The following is a 9,762-nucleotide window of genomic DNA, read 5'->3' as shown; positions in this document are numbered from 1 at the left end:
TTGTCATATTTTAACTGAACCTTGGGCTGTGGCACCAGAGATGGGGCCAAAGGACACAAGAGTGCCCTTATCCAGCACTCTGCCCTCTGCAGCAACAGAGTGCAGCAACCTTCTCTGCCAGACTCAGTATTTCCTTACTCCAAGGGATATTGGGATGCAGATACAGTAGTGCCCATCACCACTGGACTGCTGCACTTGTTGCCTGCAGTACAGCACAGCATCCTCTGCCCCAGTCTGTATGGCAGGAGCACCTCAGGGCTGCCCTCCCCTCTCAGTGGGTTCCAGACAGGACTTTAGCAGCCAAGAATGTGGAACTGGCCTGGAAGCCCCCCCACACCTCCCAGCACAGCACGTTCTCTTTCACTAATGAGCAAAGAGCTCCTGACTGTTGTCGCATTCATTCTGTTTTGGGCTCCCTCTTATCGATGGAAAAATAACGTATACCAAAAAGAAAGAAGAGAGAGGAGTCAAGGAGCTGCTGCTGGGGGGTGCCTGCTGCTCTGGCTGCAAACCAGGCATTTTGCTGATCAATACTCTGCCTGCCTGTTCCTCTCCTCCCAAGGGAACACTCTGCTTTATGGCAGGTTGCTGGAGGCGGGAGATGCTCTCAGCACCAGCCAGCCAGCGGGAGGCCAAAAGGGCTGCTTAAAATACAGCAAGAACATTTGCTTGCTTTGCTAAGGGCTTTCACACATTTTGTCACACTTTCAGCCAGAGAAGCATTGTCTGGCTTTAATTTCGTACAGCTAGAAGCCACTTCCTGCCTTTGATGATGGGTGGAGATGTGCAGAGAGGTAAATATCAGCAGGAAAACTGCAACAGAGCCAGGCTATGGGGCGAGCTCACCTCTAGCACAGAGCCACAGAAAACTATGAACCCCACTGAGGTCTCCCATCAGATCAACAGGAATCTCTGCACAGAAGTGACTTCAGCCCAAAAGCCACAAATACAACAGGAAAACTGTCTTCTAACTGCAAGTCAGAGGGACAGTTAAGTGACAAGCAAATCTCTTACATTCATGAACCATAAGAAAAAGGATCACTGTATTGTGGGGACACCGGCAGACAATCTGACTGCTGGAGCAACTCGATCCTGGTGAAGGCTTTCTCATGGGAAGGAGCAGTGGGGACAGGTGGCAGCTGGTGGCAGCTTGGTGAGCTGCCTGGGAACACTTCCCATGCCTGTTTCTCCTGGCTTTATCCTCTGGGCACCAACCAGGGTCAGGGTGTGCTGGGTCTGACACACAACAGCAAAACGCCAAAGGGAGGAGTTCAGCCCCCTCACAACAGGCACAGGCAGACGTCTCCATTCATGATGTCGCATTTTCCCAGCAGGCTCCAGCTTCGTGCAGTGCCCACTCCTGGTGCTATAGTTAAACATCTGCTGCCTTCTCCATCAGGAATGCTTGCGCAGTTACAGTCCCACTCACTGCCTAGTAAAGATCATCCCTCTCCATTCTGACTTCCCAGATAGCAGTGCAGTATTTCACTGCTACTCTGGGCTCAAAAGATTAACTCAACCAGTTTTCTAGGTCTGCAATTAACAGTTCTGCTTTGCACTTTCATAGATGATGAGGGGGAAAAAAAAAAAAAAGAAAGACATGAGTCATTTGTTAACCAGCTAAAAATCCCTGCTTTTCCTTAACCAAGACAAAGGAGGAGGAAGATTTTCCCACCCCACCACAGCAAAGCAATCCAACATCAAAGAGAAGTAAATCCACAAATGGGGAAAAGGAGCTGCAGCTGTCTCTTGTGCCATTATGCATTATCTTTTCTCACTGGAGCACCATCTCCATTCCAAATTAAACCCACAAGGAAACAAAACCAAACCAAAAGACAGCCCTGCCTAGCTGCACATACAGCTTCTCACCAGGGATGCACACAGCATTTCACACTTCGTGCAGCACTTCACTCAAACAGCACTGGCATTTCCACTTCTAGATGGGAAGGGCCTTAACCCTCTGAGATGCTTTGATGATGAACTTCTTGTACCTAGGGGAGAGCACAGGGAAGGAGGAAGGGAATCACCTGCCCTTAGCCAGCACAGCCCCTGCCTTTGCACTCAGGCTAACTCATCCATGGGACAAAACAAACGGCATCAGAGAAGCCAAGAGGCTGACAGCTCAGCTCTGGCAATGTTCTGAACCTCATTTAAATGGAGAGCAGGAGCCTACAGAGAAGCCCCTTCCAGCCACAACACAATTCCAGCACTGAGACATCTTTAAAAACATCTGGACAGACAAGAAGCAACTGAATAGTATAAGATGGGAGAATTCAAGCCAAGATGGAGCTGGGCTGGGAAGCCCCAACAATGCTGTGGATCCGGTCCATCTCTGTCTGCCTGGACATCAAGGAGCTAAATAAGGAAGAGGCAGAGAAAAAGGCAAGCGGCATCCATCAGCCCAGCCTACGAGGCATGAGTCATGATGCAGCTCATGTAGCACAGCAGAGGAAAACACAGTGCCCACCAGGTGCTGGGAGCACAGCCCCATGCTGCTGTGTGCCTTGCTGCCTGCCACCCTGTGAGGCCAGATCCTCACTGCTGGGGTAGCAGACACTGTGAGCTTGCTCTGGTTCAGACCACCAAACATTCACAATATCTGAGCTGAAGCACATGTAGCTGAAACATGCATTTTGGAGGCTTTTTTCCTGTCCTGACAGACTTTCTTGCCCATGTTCTTTCTACTAATGCAGTTTAGGAAAAAATGTAACAATCAGCCTAATTTCCTGAAGAAAGCCCTTCTACTCCCTAGATCAGTCAGAAGCTGGAGAACCAGCACATGGAGACAAGTTGCAGCTGTGAGAGCACAGGACCAGCAGCTTCATGGCACTGCAGGAAACCATTCCGTGCTGCTGGCACAAACCCATGGCTACAGCAGACGTGTCAGCCCGTGGCAAAGCCTAAGCACAGACTTAAGCAATTAACAAAGCTTCTCTCTACGATTTTAGCTCCTCGAGGCTCTAAGCCTCCAAAGCGCTCACTGGATGAGTACCAAGCATCTTCAGCTCCCCTCCCGGACAACAATGAAGGACTCGGTATTTCAGGGGATGTGACCAGCACCATGTACACGCTGCAGTGTACAGCTGAGGCTCTGTCCATGGCTTCCCCAAGGACTGAAAAAGCAGAGGAGGAAGGAAAGCAGAGAGAAGAGCTAAAGCCTGCTCGCGGACCATCCAGGGGTGTCCTTTCACAGTGCCACTCTCAAAGCACTGTAACTACTCAACCCTCCTGCTTCTTGCAGAGTGAATTGTGCGTGCTCCATAAACAGGGCTGTATTTTAAAAGATCTTCCCACCTGAGGAGCTCAGAGCACTTTGCAAAGACTGCTAACACCCACTGAGCAGCTGAAGCACAGCTGTGGGAAGCTGTTTTCTCAAAGCATGCAGCCTCTCTTCTACACCTCTGCATGAAATCCCACAAAGTATTACTTAGTGCAGAATGTGGCCCCATGTATCTCCTCCGCAGGGTTTCCCTGCCAAGTGTAACTTGAAAGACATAAATGTGTAATTTCCGCTTCCTTCCTTGTGAAAAGCACTGCCAGGCTCACACCTGAGCACTGAATAGCCCCTGATTTCCTCATTTGTATCCCTGGAACCTTTGTGTCTCTGCAGGTCATAGGCGTTGCAGGAGAGCTGACTCGAATAGCAACTGGCTGGCTGTGCATGTCACTGGAAATTCAGCTAATTCCACTCAGCAAGATAAGCCACATGCAGGAGAGGTGGGTGGAAGAAAAGCTAGCTTAACACTCTGCTTTTAAAAATCTCTGCAGATATTGGTTGCACTAAAACCCAGTTACACTTTTGAATGAATGCTACAGGGAAGAAAAAAAAAACCCAACACTGAATACTTTACAACATTACGCATCACATCCAAAAGCGTAGGCATGCATCTTCCCACTCTTTCAACTGTTTGTGGTCACAAATACGCTTGTCTCTGACAATGTGGAAGGAGGCAGGAAGCAAAAGCTGGCCATGACATACGCTCATAAAGCAGATAGCAGCTGAGCGGGTGGGAACGCAGCGGAGGATACAGCCCCGGCCACGGCACGGAGTTTTCCCCCAGGGAACGACTGGGTTGTAGAGATTTAGGGGAAAAGACAAGAGAGGGAAGAAAACCGCCCGAGTGATTCAGCTAAGCTAATAATAATAATAATATAAATAACTTTCGAATTACAGCTTTCTTTTCCCCCCGTGACTCCTGCACACGCTGCTCCTCAGCCACCAGCCGAAGCCCCGGTGCCGGGGGCTCCACGTGGCCACACGGCACAGCCCTGGGGACGAGGCTGTTCCCGGCGGGCAGCACACTGCCGGGGGGCTCTGGGGAGCAGCTCCCAGCAGGATGCTCGGACGGCTGATATGGACACGGGGTCTCCTACCCGGAGCGCCATCAGCCAGGGTGCGATCTGAGCCCCTGGTGCTGACGCCCAGAGCGGCGCTGCCTGTCACCCGGAGCTCCTCAGCCCTCACCTTTTTCAGGAAGGCCATCCGCGGGCGGTAGCGCTGCCCCTGGTCCAGCCGCGCGACGGTCATGGTGCTGCCGATGCGAAAGCGCGGCGAGCGAACGGGCAGAGCGGCGATTCCAGCAGCTCACCTGGCTGCAGCCCCCCACCACCGGCTCCCGTCCTCGCCGAGGGTGGCGCCGCCACTGTGCGCCGCAGCCAATCAGCACCCGCCGTTCCACGCTCATTTACATGCAGGCGCGGGGCGGCAAGGCTCCCGCCTCGGGGCGCCAGTGAGAGCCGGGCGGGGCTGAGAAAGCGGGGCCTGCGGGTGGGTGATAGCGCACATAGGAAGCTGTCCTCGTACAGCGTGCCGCTGGTGTTTGGGAGGGCAGCTGGCAGAGTCCCTCCAACACTGCTCTTGCCTGGGGAGAGGAGTCTTCCCAAAACGCTCCCAGCGTGCAGCTGGGTTAGTGTGATGGAGCAACGCGAGAGGCGGGCAGCACTGGGGCAGCTGCACCTGTAACTGCAACGCTGCTCCCCTGCCAGCCAGCAGGGCGGTTTTGGGAACTCAACGGATTTGTCATGTGGGGAAATGATGACTAACGGTGACCAGAGGAACACCACAGGATTACAGCGCGCTTCCTCACGACAGAGCTGCCTCATGCCAGTGGGTGGGGGAACAGAAACCTGACTGGCAGCACTAAAAACCAAGAGCTTCGTGTCTCTGATTTCTTCAGAGAGTGGTGGAATTTCCTCCTGCTGCCAAGGTTCGGCCAGACAACACAGCCAGGAGGAGAGATGGTCCTTACTCACCCGCCCAGCATGGCCGGTGTTCTCACACATCCCACAGACACGCACAGAGATCATACAGGCACATTTATACCCCGCACATTCACACGCATTACAGCTGTTTTGAAGTCATGCATTGCAGCATCCACACATCCCATGCATGTGCTTTGCTGCTTCTTGAGGCACTGCCTTCCCCAGCACAGTGAGTGCTACTGCTCTGACATTGCAATCTGTGGCTCATGTGCTGGAGGAAAGCACGTTGGCTCTGAATACAGAGCCAAGTTCTTTTCCATTCATATAACACCCTGAGGGCACGGGCTGCTTTCCCAGTTGCTCTGCTGCCCTCAGGGAAGGGTTTTATCTTTATCTCTGCTCTTTCATACTATCTGAACAAGCCAGAGCTTTGGAAGGCCTTTCTTCTGTGTCTGCTTTCAGTCATTCCCATGTGAAATCCCCCTGTGAGTCACAGCAGCCGCTGAATCGCAGACACTTCTTACTTTCCAAAGGCTTTTCCACCATTTTCTGCTTTGTGCTCCTAGCTAGCATACTGACAATGAGTAACCTGTCATTCCGCTAATACCAAAGTTATTATATCCACCTCATGCTTCAAGGCATCAGCTGACTGCCAGAAGAAGAAGTTCTTCATGCATTTGCAGTGTCTTGTAGTTCCAGCGTTGCATTGCTGTTTGGTTTTTCAAAACAAGCTCAGATCCTGGTGGCCCTCTGATACTGCCAAGGTGACAAACTGTAGTAGCACAAACTGTTCTGTAGGCAAACAGCAGGAGAGAGGGAATTAAAAGTGGGGTGAGATGAGGAAAGGGAAATAACAGTAAAACATGCAAGCATTTTGAAGGTGTGAAGTAAGAGAAGTGATTCCATTTCTGAGAAAGACAGATAATGTAAGTAACTTTTGGACGTGATATCAGGGAAGAAGGCCCTGAAAAAGATGTAGTTCAGTGTCTTGGCTTTGTAAGCAAACTGGAAAAAATCACAGTAAATTGCAAAAGGTTTCTCTGAATGGCTGTTAGCATTGCCCCTACTGTGTTGTGGAAGAATCCAGAAGTTCTCCAGATGACACTGGAGGTGCAGACACTGGCCTAAAAACAGGATCAGACACCACCAACCACAAATGCCTCACACAGTTAGAGGAGCAAAAATGGGCATTTCACCCCACAATGCTCACTTTAAACGTCCCACTGAGCCATATAGGTGTCTCATTTTGGAGAGACACTTGAAAATGTGGTCTACAAATGAATTCAGAAAAACAAAATTTCCTTGCAGGAGAGCCAGGAGAAATAGCTTTGAAAGTGCTCAAGCTGTGGTGTGAGCTCTAACCTTGCTGAGCTCCAACACTCTTGGTAATTTTAAACCCTGCTGTTCCACCCTAGATAAGCCCCCTCATAGCTCAGGTTTGGATTTTTTTCAGTTTCTAGTCTTCTCTGAGAAGCTAAAATAAAACGTAAGAGCATTTCTCTGTGTATTATAAATCTGTTTCATGTCATTGTTATAAAAACGTCAAACATAAGCTCAACAGTGATACTATTTAGAAATGACGCAAACCACCAAAGAGAGATCAGAGATTTCACCTGCTGCCCAGGTGAATTACACCAGCAGCTAATGTGTTATGGCAGCTTTGCCATGTGAAGCACGAAGCACTTAAATCAGATTATACAAGTTCACAAAGGGCAGACAGTCCTGGGCTTCCAATGACAAAATCCTCACCTGTGGAGAGCAAACAGACTTTTTCCATCCCTGATACAATTTGGCAGACTTATAGGTGAATCTGTCAGTCAAAAAAGGTTGTGCAACAGGGCAGAGCAGAAGAGTGCCAGCAGAAGCCATGCACAATCCCTGTCTTCCTGCTTATTTCCAGCTCCCCCTGTTAAGTACTGATGTCCTTGTGAAGTCCCTTTCAGTAATGTTTGTTCTCACCAGACACTTTCACAGTGAAGTCAACAATTCTTGTTACTTTCTGTTGCAGAAAGCACTGCAAGTGGAATCCCCCCTTTTTTAAAGATCACATTTCCTAAGTGGTTGCCCCTTCTTCACACATCAGAAGTTGAATCATGCAACACAAAAGACGTGTGGTAACTACGTTTCTATCTGAGGAAACTGGGGACAGCGGTGAGGGGAAGGAAGGGGTAGGTAAATGAATCAATGAATCAACGTAAATGAATGGCACTGAGTGTCAGGCTCAGGCTGAATTTCAGTACGCAGTTCCTTCCAGGAAGATTTCAAAGTAGTTTATCAGAAAATAGTGTAAACTTGGCACAGATAGAGACATGACTTAATCTCAGGTCTCCCAGTAAGGCAACAGTGGAAGCACTATTTCCGGAGTCCACTGTCCCAGCTGGTAGAGCACAAGCACTGAAAACAAGAGGGATCCTTAATTGCCAAAAAGCAGTGGTGAGCAGGAACAGACAGCAAGCACTTGTCTCCCATCACTGCTGAACTTTCCAGGGAGTGGCAAAGAAGAAGGAAAAAAGGGAAACAGAGAAATACTCTATGCACCATGCCTCAGAGATGAAACCAGGCTGCTGCTGGGGAGAGAGAACACAGCTGGACTCACAGCTGAGGCAGTACTGAGGTAAATCCATCATCATTGGGGCAGGAATACCCTCCTCTCGCTGCAGCATGCTGAGAGCCATGCGGCTTTGCCAAGGGAGGGGAATGGCACACCTAAGCAGCTTTGGAAAGCTTGGCAGCTGTTGGGGGTGAGGAGAGAAGAGGAGAGGATGCCAAGGATGACCCTGCACTTGGTGACTTGAATAGCCGGAAATACAAGTATCGGAAAATTGGGTGACAAATTTGAGACAGGGACCTGTACAGGGAGGGGCAGCAGGAAGCAGCTGATAAGAGAGTGAGAGCTACAGGGGCAGTGGAGGGAGGGGCTTGAGCAAAGTAACCGGGTAGGCAAGCGGATGGGGGAAAGTGAAGTGAAAGGAGGAAAATGAGGAAGAAAAAGGGCAAAACTAAGACTGCCAGGGAGAGCCAACAGGAGATGGAAGTAGCCTTGAAACAGAGTGCAGGTAGCCCTAGGAGACACTTCTCTGTCCTGAAGCAGCAAATACCTCTTGTGAGGGATATTCTGGATGAAGAAGGTGATATTACCACGGGGAGACATCAGTAAATAGCTTCTTTCTTCATTCTTTCCCTCATTGTTGTTGCAGCACGGGTTTTAGGTGCATTTCTTTGCTGGCCTGGAAGGCAAAGACTCATTACGATATCCATGCACAACTTCGACTGTCAGCTATCTTTTCTGCACAGCTATCTTTGCTGCACAGCTTTGACTTTTAGCTTGTTTCTATGGCTAATTACATCTCTTTTTGTTATGCTTCCCTAGTGGGCATTAACTCGCTTCCAAAAAGAAGACGACCTGTATGGTCTCTATGCTTTGCCCTCAGCTTTAACTGTCTCCATCAGTGGGATGCAATAAACGTTCATTTTCCTTTAGTTCCACCTCACTGATAAGAACCATTAGAACTTAAATCCAAGAGGAATCACTTGCTCTGCCCACCCCACAAAGAGCAGCCAACTTTCAGGAAAACTTCAGTACAAAACACATCAGAACGCTGGATTTACTCATTTACTGTTGGTAAATAAACATCCTGCTTGCTTTTTATCACTGTGAGGCGTTGTGCTTTGTGGTTTGCTTAGTTTGTGCCACGGCGCAGTACTACTGGAAAGCTCTCAGGGCACCGAAGAGGAAATGCGTGCCAAACTGTTCTGAGCGTTTTCACAAAACCGTTTGCTTTTCGTACGGAGAACAAAAACCGCTGAGCTGGCAAAGCTCCATCCTGCTCTTCTGACCGAGGGCTGACCTCCCCCGGCCAGCTTCTCAGAACCGAGCCAGGCCGATGGTAAAGGTGCTGTTGCCCAACCCGGCCAGCCCAGGCCTCGTTTTCCCTCAGAGTCACTTCGTCCACACCAACGAAACCCGCCGCCGCCCTCCCGCCATTTCCTGTCAGGAGCCGCTGCCGCGCGGGACTCCCGCCCAGAGCGGGCGCGACTCACTACCACGTGACACCGCTGTGTGCTCTGGAACCGTCACATGACGCCGGCGATCACGTGAACGCGCGTGCGAGGCGCGAGGGCACGTCCTACGCCGAGGGTGTGGATGCGCATGCGCGGGCAGAGAGCGGGCTGGTGCGGGCCGGGCCGGGCGGCCGCTCCCCTCGCTGGCAGTGCAAGCTAAGATGGCGGACTTCCTGCCGTCGCGCTCCGTGCTGTCGGGCTGCTTCCCCGGCTGCCTGCTGACCAGTGGCGAGGCCGAACAGCAGCGCAAGTCTAAGGAGATCGATAAGTGCCTCAACCGCGAGAAAACCTACGTGAAGCGCCTCGTCAAGATCCTGCTGCTGGGAGCGGGCGAGAGCGGCAAGTCCACCTTCCTCAAGCAGATGCGGATCATCCACGGGCAGGACTGGGACCGGGCGGCCCGCGAGGAGTTCCGGGCCACCATCTACAGCAACGTTATCAAGGGTGCGTCGGCCGGGGGCGGCCTGAGGGCGGCGGGGCCCGGGGCCGGAGGGCGGG

At 51.1% G+C, this 9,762-nt stretch overlaps 1 pseudogene; it reads left to right on the top strand.

The window, feature by feature from the left end:
• The first annotated feature begins 9,135 nt into the window (after positions 1-9,135).
• LOC109370527 overlaps positions 9,136-9,762 on the top strand; it is a 1,174-nt pseudogene continuing 547 nt past the window's right edge.

The sequence above is a fragment of the Meleagris gallopavo genome, chromosome 20 (genome assembly GCF_000146605.3).
Source record: "Meleagris gallopavo isolate NT-WF06-2002-E0010 breed Aviagen turkey brand Nicholas breeding stock chromosome 20, Turkey_5.1, whole genome shotgun sequence".
Taxonomy (NCBI): Eukaryota; Metazoa; Chordata; class Aves; order Galliformes; family Phasianidae; genus Meleagris; species Meleagris gallopavo.
This window is presented reverse-complemented; position numbering and strand designations above follow the sequence as displayed.